This window comes from Pyxicephalus adspersus, chromosome 1 (assembly GCF_032062135.1).
Source record: "Pyxicephalus adspersus chromosome 1, UCB_Pads_2.0, whole genome shotgun sequence".
Taxonomy (NCBI): Eukaryota; Metazoa; Chordata; class Amphibia; order Anura; family Pyxicephalidae; genus Pyxicephalus; species Pyxicephalus adspersus.
Window position 1 is genome coordinate 147,776,318 of NC_092858.1, and position 22,884 is coordinate 147,799,201.

Here is a 22,884-nt window from a genome sequence, read left to right on the forward strand (position 1 = left end):
GTGCGCGCACTGCAGTCCTGTCACTTCCTCTTCATGAAGAGGCGCGGCACACACGGAGGAACCACACACGGAGTCACCCACCGTACCACCCGATTCTGGTAAGTAATCGGTGGGTGGCTTATTTGCGGGCCTGCCTTATCATCGGGGAAACACGGTATCTATACACACTCAGATAAGGTCTGCATGCATTGGCAAGAACTCCTTCCACCTTAAAAGCCCCCTTTAACCCTTAAACCCACTGACTATCTTTAGCAGCACCAAGTGACAGACCCCCTGCCTATAGACCCAATACATGATTGTTGGCTCTCGGGTTTGAACAGTTGGAAATATTTTAAATCCAAATGTAATATAGTCTCCTACAATACGTGTCCTCGGCTGTATGTAACATTGCTACTCATTGATATAAACATTCCCGTGCTCATCTACCCATTCTCTAAGGTCTATAGTCATCTTTATGTGAATGTTCTAAACACTGTTTGCGTGTGAGCACAGACAGAAGTTAACTGACATGGATAAAGTTGGAAACCAAGCCAGGCAGATTAGTGGTTTTACATTGTTTACTCCATACAATTCACAGAGGAGTCACACCAGTGTGCTGCTGTTTATTATGCACAGACAGCCCTTTGTAAACAGACAAACACAAGAGACACTTGAATATAAAGTGCCATTACTATGTGTTGACTACTAAAAAAATCTTTCCATTATCTCAGTTGTTGAATAGTCTGAAGATAAGTTAACCAAAGTATAACAAAACAGTCCTCTCCCTCTCCCTGCAGTTATAACCAGAGGGCTGTAAATCTGTGGAAATCTTTAACTTGAAGTATCTGCCAAATCAGAATTAATCTTTTATTGATTGACTGATCATTTCATTGGTGTTCTCGGTTCAATGGTAACGACCAATAACATGGGATAATTTTAACCAAAATGGATGTAATAAAAAGTCTATTAATGGAAAATCAAAAGTGAAATGATAGATGCAAAAAGCATTGAGTGTTGTGCTCAGTTTGCAATGCTATCGCTCTTTTAGCAGTCTCCAAGCCACTGAAAAGTCTTTATTTGTGCAATGCAATGCCTGACAAATACAGAACTGTTTACCAGGCATTTTGGGGGGTACCAGATGCACAGGCTGCCCCTCCTTTAGTGTCTCTGCAGGGGTAGCCTAAATATTTTTTCCTGCACTACAACAAGGAGTGCCCCAAAGCCCTCTATAAACACACGTCAGGTAAACAGAAGGGCCACAAGGACGGCGCTGACTGCAGTCAAGTAAACAGCAATGACCATTTCACAGACATATACAGCACATGAAAGGTTAACATTGCATGCACACACAGCGAGCAAATATTGAGAAGAGGTGTTCCTACTTACTCTTCAGTCAGAAGGAAATAAAACACACACCTTAGGGTGAGCCTGTTGGTACATGGCAAGGACTGAGCGGTACAGACAGCGTATCCCCCTCATACAAGACCACCAGCCAGGCTTTGTTCCCAGTCAAACCACACCCTCAGCTCCTCAGTGCTTCTCACTTTATTTGGGGGGTTTCTCAGTCCTCTATAGCACCATTAGGAGTCTCTCTCTGTAATACATTTAGTGTTCTTTCCACTCCTCAGGTGGTTTCAGCCCTACCTCCCCCTGCACACTTTTATTTATTATTTTTATTCAGAACTTAACACCCTCTCAATTATTCATGAAAGGAAGCAGCCGGTCGGTTGTAACAAAAGCATCCAGCACAAAGAGCTCCAGCAGGCACAGAGCTGTCAGTTCTGGAAAGCCGGGCCTTGTGTTTTCCAGAGCTCAGGAATACAAACACAGCTATGTCTATGTGTTGGTGGCTCGGTGTAGTGGGAACAAATGGCCCTGTAAAGGGTCAGCCGAGTTATGACAGGCAGCTCCAGGTCACAGGCTCATCAGGTCACTGTCCACAACTAATGTTCCCTGCAGTCTGATCCAACACGTCTGAGCAAGCACACCACATATATGTACAGCGAGTGCATGTTTATTGGTAGAATACAACCACGCAGAGGTATAACAAAAATAAAATAAACTCATCCTAGTTTATTACTACGTGTCCGTCCAACATCTTCCTTCAGGCCCTCAACGGAAACCCACAGAGAATAAGCACCCAATTTCCTGTGATGTTAAATTTAGCATGCATACAATGAAAGGAATGTTCTTAAAAAATAAAAATACTAATAGCTATGAAGGAACACAAACCCCCCTTTCAGTGTCCCGGACTAACCCACTCCCCACAATTTATTACTTACTATGATCCAGGTTCCCGATGCTAGGATACAGCTACAAGAGATAATGAATGGGATCAGTTGCTGACTGCCTATCATCACATCCAATGTTAATTCTTTTTAGACAAGCATGGTGGAAGCAGTTGGCAAGCTGTTGGCTGCCCTGGAACTGTCCCCATGTACCAGGCCTAAGTCAAAATTAGATACAATGCACCTAGGGTCCCAAAAATAAAGCAGTAGTATAACTGTAAAATGTGCTTGACAGCATTTTAAGTGTCAATATTATTCATAATAGGATTTATATAGTGCCAACATATTAGGCAGCGCTGTACATTAAGAAGAGGTTGCAAATGACAGACAGATACAGACAGTGACACAGGAGGAGGAAAGGGCCCTGCCCCGAAGAGCTTACAATCTAGGAGAGTGTTCAGTTTGCTTTGGGACAAGAATAGCCCATTTCAAGTTCAATAAATGATGGGAGGAAAAAAACTCTCTGCTGGACACTGCAAGTTCATCACCACACTATCTGTATTTATTACAATGCAGGCGTGTGGAGTGTGTGGGGCTGCTGCCATTACTGTGGAGCTCAACTTAAACTAGCTCTATTCAAATGTTGATATAGATATTCAAATGTATTGCACTAGTAGCAAAATTTGGTTATTGTGCGGCCAGTCTTGCAAAAAACATCACAGGAGCCAAACTAAATTAATCTTACAGATGGTATGAGAAAGTCAAACACAAAATATATTTGTATTCTGAAACTAGTAACCAAACATTTTCAAACAATGCAGATAATAACACATTCAGTACAAAGGTGCCAAGTAACAAAAAGGAAGTGAAAGTAAAGAAATCTATCTGCATACTGTGCTTTTTTTATATAGCCTCAAACTTCCTATACCTGCTTTGTACCTACTTCCCTATAAGACACCAGCACTTATCTGTTCAATAATTAAAATCACCATTGATCTTCCTTTTAACCCAGAGCTGTCCTGCAGAATCTACCATACTATCTCAAGGGGTTTAATCAGATCTCCAAGTTCTCTCTGTTGACTGCAAGATCTCCCCTTCTATGTTACTTCCCCCACCTCCTAGATTGCAAGCTCTTCGGGGCAGGGTCCTTTCCTCCTCCTGTGTCTCTGTCTGTCATTTGCAACCCCTTTTTAATGTACAGCTCTGCGTAATATGTTGGCGCTAAAAAAATCCTGTTTATTAATAATATTAACAATAATAATAATTATAATAAATAATATTAATAGGATGCAGGGTAGTTCAGCAGAGCTGGCAACTGGCCTTGCTTTTTCAATGCAGCAAAGGCGTTGTGTTGTCAGCTAACAGGAAAAGGTTGGAAGCAGAATATATTGTTCCCAGGTATTTCTGTAAAAGCTATAAAATAATGTTAAATGAGCATGCATTGCAAAGATGAACTGCAGATGTACAGCAGACACTAAAAAACTACTAATAGTTGTTACACTGAAAAATACAAACAAAAAATGTGCAACCAAAAAAATGAATTCTAAGAAACAGGTAAATGACAACAGTTAAATGAAACGTTTATAGCATGCACTTGCTGAAAGCACACAATAAGTGTTTCCAAATAAAATATCAGTAAAGATAAGCAGTAACTAGATGTCATCTTTTACTTTTCAGTTCAGTCTAAACCCGACTTTCTCAACTGTTTTACCCAAAAGATCTCTTCAAATAATTTTTAGGTTCCAAGGAACCCCTGCTAAATCCAATTTGTTAGAGGTCAGAGTGCCCCCCTTATAGACAGATGACAGCGGTATTGTCCCTAGTACTAGGCAGGTACCATCAAATGTGAGGAATCAACCAGAGGTCAAGGAACCCCAGGCAACATCTGGAGGAATCCCAGCCTAGTTGGGAATGATTCGTCTTATGGATTATACCAGGTTGTCCATTGCTACTTGTTATTCAAGCATGCTCTATTGTGCCTACAATGCAATGTAGGGAGGCAACACGTGCACAGAAGACTCATTGTGGACTATCTCTGCCAATATTTAGCAAGCTTATGACTTATCGAAAAGATGTTCCATACGGCCTAATTAATAACTAGTAAAGTTTATTCATGTAAAAGGCATACATAATAAAAGTAGTGTTCACTTTAAACATTTATATATATTATACATAAGTGCTGATGTCAGTTTCATCATCTAAACCGACATGCACATACTAGCAAAGGAAACCATATCCATGACTAATGCATATTAGTTCAGAATGAACACAACCAACACTCCTACAAATTGACTAAATGATTCTCATCATGTCAACAACACACACTAAGAAAAGTATTGTACACAACTCTTTGTTGTAAGTTTTATCAGTGTTACCAATGTCCTCAAAAGTTACTTGTTTGGAATTATTCAGAAAATTTAAAGTAATGGAAATGAAATTTCTAAATCTGAAAAATTGCATTTACTTGTATAAACAGTTAAAAGGGGTTTGCCAAATACCAAAAGATTTAATCATAGTACATTTGTGTTGAAAGAGGTGGCCCTAATGCATCCCTGAGGCTGTCTACAGTTATTAGAGGATCATTCTCCACAGACTTATAATGGTTGACATGTCACTCTAATAAGCTGGTATTTGTGCAGGCTGGAGGGAGAAGAAAGTAGTGTTACAGACAAATACTAATAAAGCAGCCAATCCTGGGGGGACAATAGTAGTGATCACTATGTGTTTTATTAGCTTAGCTAAAGTTGTCCTTCCTCCTTCTACAGAGCAATCAGCCAGAGAGTATCCGACTGCCAACACCGACATACCACGGCCACCTGATATAGCTAAAACCTGTATGCGCTGCTTTAAGCAACATTTAAAACTCTCTCTTTTATTGGGTTTATACAGAAATCAACCTGGCAAATCTAAGCCATTGACGTTTCCCAAGTGGGTAAGCATGAGCATCAGTCCAACAGTCCAATCCATTAGAATTCAGCACCAGAAGACCACCTCACTCCAACACCTCACTATAACCCCCCAACACCAACGGTACGCTTAACAATAACCCTACACTAAATGTGCACAGTAACATACATAGAGATACTACTCTACAGACCTCACTGGTGCCATTATTTTTTTTACAGCAAAATAGCAGCCAAATGGAGGAAATCCAAGCCAACCAATTGAACCTTCTCTGTAATTAGTTTGGTAAGGAACCATGTTCAGGGAGTGTCAATTATTTGCTTTTAGATATTGTGCTTCAGCTGATCCCTTATCTTTATGACAACAAAACTAAAAAGCAAAGCAATCAAAGAGAAACACAATTGTATTTACCTGTGCAAACTCCTACTAGCTGGGAACTGTTTCTAAACATCAAAGCTTGTTTCAGGGGATGAACATCAAGACTGGATCCAACTAATCCCTAGGAGTTTAGACAAAGAGGCATCTGCCAGCCCCCACCCTGAAACAAAAGCGCTTAGCAAATATCCCATCTAGCAATTACTGTATTTAGACACCCATTCTATGGCTAAACTGTTCTAAAATTAAAGCAGAGCTCCACACCAATGTTTTAAATTTCAGAATATTTGAAATTAGATTTGGCCAGTCTTGTGGTCCAGACACCTTTGCTAGATCATACAGCTAGACCTCCATGACAATGGTAGAACTATCTGATGCCTAAAACACGTTCTCAGCCAGATATCATCCCTCTATTATATTGTTATTATTATACAGCGCCGACATATTACACAGCGCTTTACAAACTTTCTGCATCAGTGACAATGGTCATCAAGCAAATAATGATTGTGAAAATCCCCAGAAGGAACACATACATGAGTAAAGACCTTATAGAGTATCTAATACTTGCATATTCTATACACACAGCAATGTGAATGATTGGTCACCCTAGACCTGCTGAAAAAGGTTAATAATATCTATGACATCTCTATCTGATAACCTACACCTTCTGCATACAAATCGGCCTGATTTATTAAAGCTCTCCAAGGCTGGAGAGGATAAACTTTCAACAGTGAAGCTAGGTGATCCAGCAAACCTGGAATGGATCTGGTCCAGGATTGAAGACATCTGGTAGCAAATACCTTTGAAGAAATCCATTGCACGTTTGCTGGATCACCCAGCTTCACTTTTGAAAGTTTATCCTCTCCAGCCTTGGAGAGCTTTAATAAATCAGATCCAATGACCTAGCCAAATACCTGCAATAGTCTACTCTGACATAGAACAAAAGCTGAATGTGCCAGCAAAATAGAGTAGGGCTTTCAGATGGCATGCAAATGAACATTAGTCTTGGCTAGACATTCCTGTTAAAGGCCATGAATAAGGTCCTATTTTCTTTAGTTAGAATCACCAAACTATTATTTACTTTCCTTTGTCATGCAAGAGTTGTCTGCTCAGGCTAGAAATGGGTCATATACATGTGGTCTACCTCTTTATCTGACCACAATCAGCCACATGGGAGACACTCATATCTTGGAAATCTGTACTTCTTAACCATTATATTTAGGAGACTGTCTCAGAAACACTGAGTTTTACTTGATGGATCAGAATCTCAGTCACTATTCTCAATAAATCATACAATTGTAACTTTTCTATATTCTGGTCTATACCTGTAAGCTGACATTAATTGCTCAGCAATCAGAGGCTAGTTTGCAGTTTATTTTAATTTTAATTTTGCTAATTTATTCAACCCTGACAGAAAACAAAACACTTTACAGGAAATTAAACTAATACTATGGGTCCCTGTTCCCCAAAAAAGAAATCTCATGTCCCAACAGACAAACGCACATGAGTAATAGTTTGCATTAAAGCCAAATAACCTACCATGGAGATATATATATATATATATATATATATATATATATATATCCATCCATACCTAAGAGGGGAATCAGAGAGCCAATTTTATGCTTGACAGAGATTTGCAGATGTATTCTTAGCAATCTCTGACCTTGCTTGTTTATGGGTCATTACATGACCAGTGAGTGCAATTCCATATGCCTTTGTGATGGTGGCCACCCGTCCCTGGGACCTCTAGAATGACCTTTTTGCATGGCATTTATACTCTGGGAATGTTTACTGCTGGTTTCTGTTTAGGAATGAACTTTTAGGAACACTATAAATTGGCTGCACTGTTAATGCAAATTCCATAGGAAACTGGCATTACCTTGATACAGTGAATATAATGTCATGCTGTTAACCCATCTATAACACTTGGCATGTTGATTTCAATAGAGACCAACTTTCAATGGGCTTTCTGGAAGACAAGGTTTTCACTAAATCAATGGTAAAGAAACAAACACTTGTTTTGAAGTTACAAGAGGCACATAGCCCAATGTAGTCCACCCAACACAGGAACAAGGTTAGCAAATCAAAGGTCTGTTATTTTATGTTGATGTCATCATAAAGGCAAAGGAGATATTTAGATAGTCCACAAAAGTGTATTTATCCTTTAAATCCTCCATAAATCACGTAATCTTATTCCTCCCTTATCATACTCTTAGCCAATTGACCCTCAGACACTACAAAACATCTCTAAATCACATTCAATCAATGTTTCAATTAGTGCTCTTTGAGTTTATCCAAGAAGAGTGCCTCTCAAGAAGTGCTCACACAGAGCTGCAATCTAGGGTTGGCCATCTTTAAAATAAACTATGAAGTAGTTGATACTATATTGGTATATCTATATCACGCAGTGCTCATCCTATTGTATAAGGCTGCTAACTAAAGCATAGAAATGTATTTTCTCCTAATTTAAGATGAAAAGGGTTTGCATGAGGCAAAAAGTTTTGCAATTTTAGGGTGTACAATTAGCTAAAAGCTGGAGTATCTATATATAAATGTTGTTACATAGGATTTACATGATTTATCAGTTTGATAAGACCAATGTGTTTTTAAGACTTTGACCTGTGCAATCTACATAAAACAACACCTTCCCCTCTTTAGAGGCAGAAATACTGAATATCTTTACTCTCAAAAGACTGCGGTGACTCAGGTACAACCACTGTTCCTCATCAGATACAGTACAGTGGTTGAGTGTTGTCACCCTATGACTGGAAGGGTGTTGCTGGCACAATTTCCAGGTTAAAGATATAAGAATAAAATAATGCCCCATATCTAAGAACTATATCTAAGCAGTACAAATGACTGTTCCATTCTTGGGTTTAAACATAAGTATTTTTAATTCATATTTAAAACTTTGTAAATAACAATATCAGTGTAAATATGCACAGATAATAAAAAGCATTTCCAAGAACATGCCATAAGACCATACAGCATTTGCATCAAACATCAAGCTCTCCATACATAATCCTACTCTGATGGTGCTTAGTCATAGTCAATACTTTGCACGTGGCCTCAGGCAGTAAGCTGACCGTGGACAAATGCACTTCATGTGGAGGTCAATGTCTCCAGATACTAAATGTATTAAACATAAATACACAAAGCAGAGCTTCATATGAAGCTGGAATGAAAACAATCTAGGAACCAAAAATAGCAAAACTGAGGCGCTCGGTTTCACGACTACCGGCCTCTGTTTAATACGCTGCTTGTAGGATCTAGGATTACAAGAATCCCTGAAACAAAAGTTCCAACAAAAATTCACATTTAATAACACAACTCTAATCTGCATTTCTTTCTGCAAAAGCAACAATAACAGGGTGATGTATTCAGTGGACTCTTTTAGAAATCCAGGCTGCACACGGAAATCAGATCTATCTCTATGCTTCACCACCTAAAATATTTCAAACATCTTTAAAAGGGTTGGAACCCTTCTGAAATATCATAAATCAGATTAAATTACTACATGGCTGTCATGCTGATTTTCCAATGTCACCATTCATGAAGACAATCACCTGGAACAACTATATAGCTGGTGAATTGGGACCATAAACCTGATAGGCAGAATCAGCAAGACAGCAAAGCAAAACAGCACACATTTAATATTATTTTATTATTATTGCACAGTATTTATATAGCAACAACATAATACGCAGCGCTGTACAAAGTCATGTCACTAGCTGCCCCTGAAAGGAGCTCACAATCTAATTTCCCTACCATAGTCATATGTCATCAATACAGTCGAAGGTGAATTTTAGAGGAGAAGCCAAAATAACCTTACTGCATGTTTTTAGAATGTGGGAGGAAACCGGAGTACCCAGAGGAAACCCACGCAAACACGGGAAAAACCTGCAACCGCCATGCAGATAGTGTCCTAGCCGAGATCCAAACCTGCTGCACAGCACACACAGATTTTGTTTATGACACCTTTAAACCCCCTTTATACCACCTAATGTATTCAATGAATAGTGTCAAGGATATAGTCGTCCAAAACTATGCATTACCATGCCCCACATATAACTGAGAATAAGACAAAAAAAGAAGGTCAGAAGAATCACAAAGAGCCAATCAGTTTTGCTATGGTGCCCATTTGTGTTAAAAAGGAACACGCTGACTGGAGGAGAGATGAAAGTGACAGAGAAATGAGCAGATCAGTTTGTTGCTTAACTTTAAAATCACAAGACCTAGTTGTATTTCTTAACTTATAACTCTAATTAACTCTAATATGCGACGTGACTGGGTTTCAGGGAAGGGATGAACAAAAGTGCAAATCCTTTGAACAATAAAACCTCATCTTTGTGTTTAGCCATCGGCCTGGAATTTAGCTTTATACATAAAACTCCAAAAACGTTCTCAATAAAAAAAAAAAACAAAGTCTTCTTCTGTACTTCCCTTCTTGTTTTATTCTCATTATGTTTAATCCAAAAATATAAGGCTCAATAACAGGTGCACTTTTACTGCATTAGTCTTGCATTATTATACTTAATCTAAAAAATACAGAGAATCTTCACATTCACTTGTGTGTATTGGGAGGGGGATCTGGATAAGTAACTGTCGGGCTGGCTTTGTGGAGAAGCCAAATGTCATCTACTGAAATTGCAGCTAACCACAAGATTTTTGAATCTGGTCCTACTACTTTTTTCTCAATCAACCACAGCTTTGTCATAGGATGAACCTGGCCCACTAGATTTATCTCTAGCCTAAAGCCACATTTATATCCTGCAGGGAATAAAACTTCTCCGTCACGTACGTAGGGAACGTAGGGTTCCATTAGTGTAGACAGTTACAGTTGAATATAACAGTTCAATATTTGTATATACAACTTTAACAAAACAATGAAGTCCTCAACAAACATTTCTTGTTATCTCAAAGTAAACCTGAGGACAAAATAAAGTGTACCCCCCCCCCCCCTCCTAAAAAATGTAATATAGTTATTAGCTTATCAGTCTTTAAATGAGATGAATGTATTTGATTTCTTTCTTCAGACTTGTTTCTCCTTTATGTACACATGGTGATCGTGTGAATAGCATGCTTTTCTGGGTGGCTATGCTTACTCACTGCACTGTATTTATGAAGGGTTGTCACACAGGCTACTCTATTGATTTGGCCTTCTTCTATTCACCTTGATTAGATGAGGGAAGAGGAATGATGAGTTTACACAAGATTTGCCCTTGGGTATAGACACACACCTTAGAGATAGATGTAATTCTTGGGAAAAATTGCCCTTGGCAAAACCTCCTAGTGTATTATTAGTCAAGAGACTGACCATTACATGAAAGAATCTTCAAGAGATGTTCGGAAAAGGGTAGGGCCAAACACAACTTTTACAAGCAAATTTGAGATTTGCATATAATGTCTGCTGAACATTGCTCTGGATTTGCTGACAGACATGAAAAAGATCATTTACTAATTTAGGGAAGAGACCAAAAATGTTTTCTTATATTGACATGGTTTTATTCCAAAACCATGGAGTAAGGTAATTGGCTTCCCATCAAAATTGACCTTAGACTGTAATAAAGACATATGATTATGACATTAGATTGTGGGTCCCTTTGAGTGACAGCTAGTGACATGACTATGGACTTTGTAAAGCGCTGCGTAATATGTTGGCACTATATAAATTCACTATATAAGTATTTTTATATATAAATACTGTGCAATAATAATATAATAGCTAGTTAAGTTAAGGTGCCCAAACCATAATAAATAAATTAATCATATCCTATGTGGTCTTGCCAACATTTTGAAACTAAAATACCAGGAGCCCTTACCCTGCACACAGCAACTTTAAATTGGTCATCAAGGTACAATAAAACATGCGTTTTACTATGCTTTACACATGGTATTATTTGTATTGGGTTGCATTGCATTGATTTCTAAGGGCACCAAATATACAGTAGCTGCCAACCCATCTGCACTATAGAAATAATTTTTGATGTGACTTTGACATTCTTACATGCTTGCTGTTCTGTATTCATGACTATACAGATTTGGAGTTTATCCAAATAAAAAGGCAGTCAAATCCAGCTGTTAAATTGTCTAAACAATCTAAGTGACATGGAATGTGCGTACCCCATCAGCTTCAGCAGTCCTAGAGGGAAGTTATAATGAATACATGTGCAGCAATATTAATATTTCAAACACACTGGAAGGATGATATCTGAATCATTCAGAGCTGATTTTCAATGAAGACAATTATGTGTATAATAATATTCTAAGCCGACAATGTAAATTGTATATCACAGCTGTGTTATGTAAATGTACATAACAGGATAGCAACGTTTAGTGACGTTTTTTATGTAGCACTTCTAAGTTGCAGCCAAACCAGTTCAGGTTTTATGGAGGCCATGGTAAGTCACGTCAGTCAAGTCTCAACCTGCTGATGTGACCATATACTGAATACTTCACTCTTCTGCTTTGGAAACAACATATAGAAAGCATTAAGGTTAGGAGAACAATCCTCCGGCAGTGCAGAAAAAAAAAAGTCAAACCACATTTTTAGTAAATTTTGCAGTTTTTGGGATCTGATGGGATCTGATTACTTCTGGCAGAAATGACAAATCCCTTAAGCCAGCCAATGTACTTTACAAAACATCAACCACAGGGGCCCACATCGTCTATGGTTCTTTATAGAAGCACATCTGTCCTTGCAAACATTCATGCTGGTTCCTAGACTGAACTGCCTGGATCACGGGTTACAAAATCAATTGGTCCAGCTTATAGATTGTCCTATAAAGGTAAAATAATTAAAAATGTTTTTTAACATGTTTTAAGGAGTCACCTAAGACCTTTACACCTAAGACCTTACCTAGATATAATATTAGACATAGAAATAGATGCATACAGTCATAATATAAAAAGCAGTAAAGCATCTATTTGGGGTCATAGCTACTCCTATGGGAGAAGCTGGTCAGGGGAACAACCTATCATCTGTCTGGTATTTACTACCCAACACAAAATAAACTTATATGTTAAATAAAAATAGCACATAGAATAAGGAAAACCTGTACAGTTATGTACATTTATGCCAGGCAACCAGCATTGTGAGAAGGTCAGCAGTGGCCGCCCTGTATTACTCAGTATCAGTAGTTAGGACTTTTTCTTAGAAAAGGTGACAAGCTCTAATGTTTGCATTGCGCCTATAAGTTTCAAGAAGATATTAGTGTTTATGTGACGTCTTCGTGTAATGATTGCAAAGGTCAGTAGAGTTATTCTACATGGACTCCGACACAATAAGTACAGCCTTTCTCCACCTTTTTAACATTGGGGAACCCTTCAAACTAACTTTCAGGCCTTAGGCAACCCCTGAAAATAATTACTATATCTACAGCTCACAGTACATTAGTGTTGTAGTCAGTGGGAAGAATATAACCCTTACAGATAGCCAATCTGTATCTGTTAAATTGGCCTGAGAGGCACAATTTGCATATTGCTTTAAGAACCCTTAGCAAGCCATGGAGGAACCCTGGATAGCAAACACTGGTCTAGTAACTGCAGGCACCTTTATGATGATTCTTATGGTCTGACACTTTATATACTGTGCTGTATCCCGTACTTACTTTTGCCAAAGTGCTTTCTATCCAAACCATTGCACATCTGTATTTTATTGGAATGATGAACCCCCTACAGAACAAATTATACTGGTGAATCTATAATATTATATATGAAGTAATACAAATCATCATAAATTTACTGCTGAGAACTTAATAAAATCCAAGATATACTACAAGTCTAACAGGTAATCAGTTCACATGGACTTTTAAGCTACAGGGCAGTCAAGAACAGAATCCAGCCAAACTAGTAATTGATAATGTCAGATAAGAGATTCTGATCTGCAATCAAAAGGTAGAATGTTTAAAGTGTCACTAGTGAATGAAAGAGTTTTTTTTTTTAGGTGTAAAAAGTTTATAATGGTTGTCCTGTTAAAAAAAATGCTGCTGACTTATAAAAAGCACTGGCACCTGGAAACTTTCAGCACTCCACCATACTTTTCTGCCCAAACTTATGGCCAAACTGGGGAAAGCTCCAACACTTTCTTGCAGGGTCAAAGTTTGCACAATCCATCCCCACTTACATTACCACGGACCTATCACTATACATGATCAATAGGAAAATGGAGGAGAGACAGGAAAGCTTTGTGACGGCCAGGAAATGTAAAAACCTTCCTGAGTAGAATGGTAGCAGGTAGAGGACGTACTGTGCCCTGCCAAGCTATCTCCAGGTATGTTCATTTAATGCCCATCAGCAGCTTTCTGTTTCCACACATGCTTGCTTTGCATTTTTTTGTTATATTGTGTAGAGATTTGTGGATTGGCTCTAATGAAAACAAACAGACATTTTGTATTACTATTACATTCAAATATTCCACTTTTAATCCAATTTTGAGCATAATCAATTTGTCTTTTGCCAATTTCCCAGACATAAAAGATCCAATCATCACAATTGCAGAGCTGCGCCTTCACAAATTTATAAAAGAAATTTGCTTCAATCCAAAGAAGCACTTGTGAACAAATCCTGACATATGACCAGCAAGTGGATTGGGATATGAGTAAGGGAGGTGACAGGTCTTCCAAACAAGCAGCAGCAAGTTGTATGACATGGAACCTTCCATCCGGGTTACAGTGAAATACGACACACTTACTCATCCGACCTGTGAAATCCCTCTCCAATGGTGTCACAATTTGTCATCATATGGAATGACAATCTAACTATGAGTGGTATTAAACTCTTAAAACCGGGGCATGGCTTTTTCCACTTGATGCCTTTTTTCCATATATTAAAAATCTGGAGCTGCTCCTTTTCCACCAGACACTGATCACTGGAACATTAGGTTAGTGCTGAAGATTTCTTACATAAACACCAGAAGACATCATTATGGCCAACTTTCTAAAACTATATCAATAGGAATTTAGAATTTATACCATTGAATGCTTCATTGTTTTCAGAACAGGAAATGAAGGAAAAATCTCCCTAAACTCCCTAGTTACCCCCCGGCTGTTTTTGGGTGGTTACTGAAGAGTGGGATCACAATAAAGGAGCTACGACCCATCTACAATCTCTTCCCATCCGGCTTCAAAAATTTCTAGGTTGAACACTGCATCAATACATGTACACTTTACCATTATTTTGTCTCTTCAAAACGCCACCAAAAATCCAATGAGCTTGTAACTTCCTTTGCACTGTCTTGTAATTAAATCTGACATAGTGTTCTCAGCCAGGTTCACCTCTGTGGTCTGCAGAACACCTACGCCCTATGATTTGTAAAATAGGGGGAGAGGGTGTTTCATAGTCCAAGCAGCCTGGGATGACTTTGCTGCTCCTCCATAGATACAGCATATAGGTGAGCATTGCCACCCAAGGACAGGAAGTATGTTATTAGCAAAATCACAAAGTCTCATAAATTGGTAATAAGTATAAAAATAACAATAATGCAGCCACTACATCTAGGATCTGGTACAACTCTACATATTTAATGAACCAGCACAGGATGAATTCTGTTATGTGTAACAAACACTGCAATTAAGAATATGAAAGCATTCAAAAGCTTACTGATCAAGTATGGTATCTACTTTTTTATCAAAGTTCATCCACTCTGGTGACGATTTAATTTTTCTTTCTGTCACATTTTTGATATTTAACCAAATTTCAGCAAGTTCAATAAACTTTGCTCCTTGGCTTTGTGCTGCAGTTAACGAGTTTGGAGAATCACATCATCATGATATGCTAAATGTTAATGACTAAGGAAGGGGCATCAGACTGTGAGCTCTTCTGAGGGGCAGATAGTGACTATGGATTCTGTGCAGCAGAAGATGTCAGTGCTAAGCAGATGCAGGGGTAGTCACTTTATTCCATTCAACACAAACATTACTAAAATATCTTTACAGCATAGCCATGCACATAGAGGTTACAATTTGGGAAGAACCTCCACCTTTTTGGTATTTCAGGTACAAACACAAAATTTGTAGTGGCTACAGTGTCTCTAATTTATGCATTCAGTGCTTAGATCAGTGTTTATCAACCAGGGTTGCTCCAGAGGTTGCTAGGGGTTCCTAGAGCAATGAGAAATCTGTCTCTCAGGTTAGTTTAGCAGACACATATTGGGCCTGATTTATTAAAGCTCTCCAAGACTGGAGATGATACATTTTCATCAGTGTACCTGGGTGATCCAGCAAACCTAGAATTGAGCTGCTCCAGGATACATTAAAACATTTGTTAACAAAAAGCAAATGAACTTAAGGAAATCCATTCCAGGTTTGCTGGATCACCCAAGTTCACTAATGAAAGTGTATCCTCTCTGGCATGGAGAGCTTTAATAAATCAGGCCAATTTGGTTAGTTCATGATCAGGTTACCCCCACCTTACCTTGGTAAAAAGGTGAGAAAACCTGGCTTAGACTAACGCTTTATACACACATGCAATAATTGTGGTTGGAAACAAGCGATTAACGATCGATTGTACGATAATTGTTAAAAGAAGTGCACAATGCAAATGAACCAGCAATGTCGCTGGAAACGAGCGACCGTCATTTGGATCGACCGTCCGTGGCGGATGCGATTGGGCGCCAATCGTTCGCTATCTATCATGTGTACAGCAGTGCAGCGATCGTGGATTGTTCTGCGGTACATGTCATTTCATGCATCGTTTAAACGATCGTATTTAGTATGTGTACATTATTGGTGGATTATATTTGAACGCTTGTATTGTTACAGCATGCACAGAATCGTGCACTATACGATTGTTCTAAATAATCGTGAATAATCGTTGATCTGTCTTTAATTGTTCGCTTACTAACAACAATTATTGCACGTGTGTACATAAGTCCAGGAAAATAAACCCACTTGTCAGGCTATAGGAGTCTTCCCTGCTCTTGTCTTGCATGAGTATTCCTGGGCTGTGAGCATGATAACTCAATGACAAAAAAATAAATAAAATACAAAATCGTAATAACTTGGCACTTCGGTTTCCTTACACAACCCTACAACATACTGGGTGGGTAATTGGCACACCTCCAAAAATGGCCTTAGATGATGTTCATTACATATGACTATAGCAGGGACATTGGATTGTGAGCTCCTCTGCTGGACAGCTAGTGACATGACTTTGGATTCTTTATAGCACCAACATATTATGCGGCGCTGTAGAAATATGATAATAATAATGGGGATCTGCCTTCTACAACTGTACCACATATTCATATACTCACACACACAAATAATATATATATATATATATATATATATATATCAGCATGTACATGTTATGGATGCCGTCTCTATCATCCAATGACCCTGCCATAAGACAACACAATATTCACCATCTACAGAAGAGATAACATTTTGTATCTACAGTTTAGTTCTCCGTACAATGTGTATATCTGAGTTTTACTTTGATCTCATATATGTTTTGTCAAAACCTTATGGACACATCGATAGCCGGCCCAAAACTGATAGCTAAGATCACCATGATGGACAGCGAAGATCATTTTATGATAATTTCTAATCATCTTACTCATTGCAGAACTGCTAGCCTCTTACAAACAATAATGATGATGACACACACTTTATGTGAAACTGAGAAGCAACATTCACATTGCACAAAGTATCACTTTCATAGGGAACACTAAAAAGTCAATATGATGACTTTATTTATACTATTCTTAGCAAAATAAATAAAAGAATTCAATAATAAACACAATACTAACAGTGTGCTATACAAGCAGGGCTACCTGCCCACATAGTGATAGCAATGGGTATCAATTCACTGTCTGTATTCATCTGTTATTTGCAACCTCTATTTATTGTACTGCGCTGCGTAATATGTTGGCGCTATATAAATCCTGTTTTTTATTATTATTATTAATACTATTATGGCAATGATCATGTCACAGGGCAAACATGCCGCTTTCATACTGACACATGTTTATCTCAGGTGTCACCCACTCCAGCTGCCCTCCAGATGTTGGTGGCAAGAAGTAGACAGTGCATGCTGGGACTTGTAGTTCATCAGCATCTGGATGGAAGGTTTGACGGATTCTGCAAATAATGATTAATTGGCAGGGACATATTCTGGCAAGTTAAAGGGGAACTTTTTCTAGCTATGAACAAACAATAAAATATAGAGATAGAATGGTGCAGACTTGATTTAGAAGGAATTGGGGGGGGGGGGGCAGTATATAATCCACCATAGGACACTCTGGGGTTTTACAGAAATGCTGATCTAGTAGTGAATATTTGTACACATTGTATTCCTTTGTAATAAATTATTATATTACCATACAGGGTGATCGCTACTTTTATTTTTATATTACTATACAGGGTGACTGATCCCAGCATGCTGGCAGAGAATTGGATGTCCCTGGCAGGTGATCGGTGCTGTCACCTTGCTTTACATGTGACAGGTATGTATCATGTATGTGCAGTGATCAGCCTATCATGCCAGCAGCACACGCCGCAGCTCGGATCATTGGCCGGATCACTGCAGCATCAATGGCACGACAGTCACTGCAGATCCTGCCCTGCATTCCAGGGATGTCCCTCCATGTGTTCCCCATCAGACATGATATAACTCATACATACCCCCGGGGGACCGCCTGCACCGCTGCACGATCTGCACATTAAACACCGCGATCCGATCCTCCTGTAGATTTATTTTCCAGGAGCTGCTTAGAAATAATGGAGGACTGTAGCCACGCCCCCACAGGCATGTCATTGGGTCACGTGAACACTCCAGGACTGGATTTAACCCCTCCACGCCCAGGAAGGCGAGCACTGAGCCTGCCTGGGGTGATGAATGGGTGATCTGCATATGCTGATGGTGTGACTACATGTACCAGCATGCCCTAACCATACAGCATTCCTTGCATTTCATTTCCATTCCATCGAGGAGGCTGAATCTTATGATGGCTTATTGTGATCTTTGCATTTTAGTTACATTCATGACACACCTACAGTAGGCTGTGAGGGTCTATGTGCATTTATTAATATTATTATTATTATTATTATTATTATTATTAATAATAATAAATAGGATTTTATAAAGCGCCAACATATTACGCAGCACTGTACATTAAATAGGGGTTGCAAATGACGGACAGTGACACAAGAGGAGAGGACCCTGCCCCAAAGAGCTTACAATCTAGGAGGTGAGGGAAGATGTGCATGTTAGGAATATATTATACAACCTGGTAATGTAAGGTAATCCGTTTTAAATCTTCAGTCTAAAATCCATTTTGGGGGAAGCAAAATAACCTAACTGCATGTTTTTGGAATGTGGGAGGAAACCCACACAAATACGGGAGAACATGCAAACTCCATGCAGATAGTGTCCTGGCCAAGATTTGAACCTGGGACCTAGCACTGCAAAGGCCAGAGTGCTAACCCACTGAGCCACCCTGCTGCTCCCAATTGCCATTTGTATTGGACTACCTTTGATGCTGGTGCTTGGACCAACTTTGGTAGGTACCAACTAATGAATGCAGAGAACACCCTCATGGCCTGCTGGTTTAGAGATGTTCCAACACAATAGTATAGCAATCACAGTTTGATCTTTGTCAGAGATGCTCAGATCCTTACACTCGCCCATTTTCCTAACTACAACACTTCTGGAACTCACCAATCACTAAAGCAGAACTAAACGCAGTGTATACACACCATTATGTTATGGACGCTGCCCTCTTTATCCTTCTTTGTCCTGTACCTAAATTTGGCCATTTTGATTGGTTGGGCCAGAATGACGTAACCTCGTCACAGGAGTTCATACAGTCCTGGCACCCACAGGGGAAGCAGGGATGTGCCAAATATCTGGGCAACCATAGCTGAGCTGCCTATGAGCAGGTCAGTGTAATATGACAGAACAGATGTGGATCAGGCAGGTAGTTAATAGAGGAGACGTCACCTGTCCTTTTCTGCAATAAAGCCCTGCCTGATGACAAATTTTTTAAAGTGGAAGTATAGTTCTACTTTAATATGGCCCAACCCTTTACTGGTAACCATTGCAGTCGTAATCCTTTGCTTTAAAAATAAGTGATCAGGCAAGTCTTTAAAAATAATCCACTGCATTGCAGTCATTTGCAAACTCCTGAAAAGGCCTAGCAGGTATCACACTTGGGTGCCAGTGGTTGTCAGAAAGTGTCCAGAAGCAGTAAATGCAACATTTTTTACCAAATGTGGACATGTCCTTATGATGGCAAGAAAACATTCCTCACACTCAGGGTAACCACCATTTCTGGAAATCTATACCAACCTTATGTACTTTTATCTATTAATAACACCGTGCCATCATGTGCAATGGGCAGGTGGCAACTCTACCAGACCATTATATCACCTCCCATTCTGACCCGGCCATTTCAAATGCAAATAATAATTTAGATCTACATTTATGCAGTTCTGGCAATCTTGTGACCTACAATAATCATTTAATAATAGTAAAAACTGCCTGAAAATCAGAATTTTTGCAGGCAGCTGGAGTTTTCTAATGGTAGCTGACATTTTTGTCAGGAAGGGTATGACCTCAGGTTTTTGTGGTGTAATTCAAGATTTTCTTTATCTAGTAGTAGTAGTCACATTTAGCTGGACTTGTTCAAGTAATGTTGAAGATGTTTCACAGCTATCCTAGCCACTTCATCAGTTCTACCGATGTGGGAAAATTAAGTGGCTTGGAAAACTGAAATGTCTTTAACAATACAAGAACAGGTCCGGAATATTGTGACCAGCTACTACTGAATAATTGAGAACCTTTTTGGGAATTCTTTTCATTTTCTGTCTCGAAAATGCATCAGGAAACCTTTCCAAAATACCATCCATTTAGTATAGTATAGCTATTGAATTAATTTACTTTATCAGTTCCAAATTTTGGATTCTTCATCACTTTCAGTGAATCCACAGACTTAAATAACACTTCCACACGCTATTCAATTATTTGCATGCACCATACAGTCACCTTCCTGAGGGGTTATGGATCCTGCCAATACCCAGCACGTGAAGCTGGGTCTGGTAGAAATTTAGTGGCCATTAAGAAAAACCATAAAGTCCAAAGATCTGTCATGTGTACAGAGGTCACACAACGTCGTTCATGGATCGGTCCTGACGGATCCATGAACTACTGCTGTACAAGTCAATGGAGAGGAACACAGCAGGGTGCTGCTTGCTCATTCTCCCCCCCCCACCATGGAACAGAAGAGCGCATGCACAGTGCATGTTCATTCATCTTTGTATGCAGCCTTAGGACTGTGTTGTTTTAAAGTGACCATAAATGCATTTTTTTTATTTGTATAGAGCAGCAATGGCCAACTGGTGGTCCGCAAGAAAATTAAGGCGGTCCACAGCTCTGGCCGGTGCCCCCCCAGAAGGGTTAGGAGAAGGACCCCGCTGGGGAGGGTGCACCGGCCAGAGCCACAGACCTTGTCTCCCGTATGGATCGCAGGGCAGTGGGTGGGTTTTGTCTCTGGACACAACCTGCCCACTCTTCCATCGCAGAGACCTGACATGCAATGGGAGAGTCGGCGGGTTCTGGCATCATGACATAACTCTGGGGGAAGTTTCTTCCCCTTTCAGTGACACATGGCTCCCCGCGCATGTGCGGTCCGGAGTCCATTAATTTAGTGGTCTTTGACATCCAAACGGTTGACGACCACTGGTATAGAGCAAGGAAGGGCCATTTGCCAAGTTTTTATTGCTGTCTGTGACTCAACTGGTGGGATTCAGCGCTCAGGTGACCAGGGTCACGAAAAAAAACAAATGTATAATTTTAGAGTTGTCATTATAGTAAGAGGTTAGGGGAAATCCTCTGATTTGCTCTTCTTATGATAACTCGAACTTCAGAAATGTGTTTAAGCATATTTTCTCTGATTTCCTGTTGTGTCCCCAGTACAACAAGGGAAATCTCTCTAGGGGAGACATGCAAAAAAAACAATGACAGGTGACAGTGACATTTCACCCTTCACTACAATTTTGTATTTACATACACTTAGCTGCTTCTACTACTTACCTAGTACAGGTATTGAGCCATACGCCCTGAAAAACCTCATATCTGTGCTCACCCCATTTACCACGTTACCCTTACTGATGTCACTATTTACAAAAAACAGAAATGTCTCATATATCTTGGCCTTGGAGTTTCTGTGTGCTGGATTCAACCTGCTAAAAATAAGATGGGTTATAAGATTGCTGCACATGGAAATGACAAGAATGGCTTCACAGGGCAGCTGAGAAGTGTTATTATTATTATTAATATTATTATTTTTAAACAGTATTTATGTGGTGTCAAAATATAACGCAGTGCTGTAAATTTTAAAGCATTGGTACCTTATTCCTACAGTTGGTTTATTAACCATGTCATCTTATAATGTCATTCCTTAATTTGCCACTTTACATAGAGAGGGCCTTGTGTATGAAAACAAAAGTGTAAATGTTGCCCATGGCAACCAGTAGGCCTCCAACTTTTATTTTTACAATTAGTTAACACTTTTAAGTAAAGATTTGTATTTTAAATGTAACATTATGAAATCTTTATTGCGCCTAAAAATAACCTTGAAAATTCATGTTTTTACCTAAATTTCTCCAAAAAATCAGCAGTGATCCTGCTATATGTAGATCTTTCTCGATTTACAATGTGGGATCTATGGGCCTGTTGTCTGTGATTGCCAGTCCAGAAATTTAGTAATGTTTGTAGTGTGCTGCTCACCTGAGAAGTTGCAGATATCTTTGCTTCATTCGTTGTGTAAATCCTCATCCATCCTTCCTGGTGCTGTTTGATTACTCCTCCAATAGCCACCTGATCACTAGCCATCATGGCATCTACCAAGATGGCTGCCACCACACACTCCTACACATGCAGAGTCATTCCTTACTATAGGATATACAATACTGCTGATTAGTCAGTCATATGGTTCTTCCTGCCCTTCCTAAACATACTAAAGCTTTTTAAATGAAAAGGGTCTGGTTGCTGTTTGCAATAAGAATATTTTGCTTTTTCATTACTCTTCAAACATGAGGCCTGATAAGAAATGTGTTGGAATGCAGTAGCTGTACTAGAGGTAAAGTAAGGTCTAGACAAGGACATTTTGTATAGAGAAAGACCATGCACACTGTACGTAAGGAGAAAATGTCACTGCTACTGAACAAGGTGATTCAGGATATACACCGGTAATGTTTGTTGTCACCATGCATCTCATAATTTATATCCATCAATGTTCTCCCCAGAATTTTTTTTAAGCTGGATGGGATGAAGATTTAGGCATATTGCAGCCCCAGTATTGTGATCCAACTTTTCATGACCAGGGTAGCTCGGACCTTCTAGCCCATCCTTTATAAACACCATTGTCATAACTACCGCCTACTTCCAAACC

The 22,884-nt window shown here is 39.2% G+C and overlaps 1 protein-coding gene across 12 annotated transcripts in view; it reads right to left on the bottom strand.

Moving 5' to 3' along the window:
• MYO18A (myosin XVIIIA) overlaps positions 1 to 18,242 on the bottom strand; it is a 200,433-nt gene extending 182,191 nt beyond the window's left edge. For all 12 annotated transcript variants that reach the window (XM_072430591.1, XM_072430583.1, XM_072430600.1 and 9 more), the window contains exon 1: positions 18,116 to 18,242. The gene's annotated coding sequence lies outside the window, so the exon portion shown is untranslated. The remainder of the gene's footprint in view (positions 1 to 18,115) is intronic.
• Between the last annotated feature and the right edge of the window lie 4,642 nt (positions 18,243 to 22,884).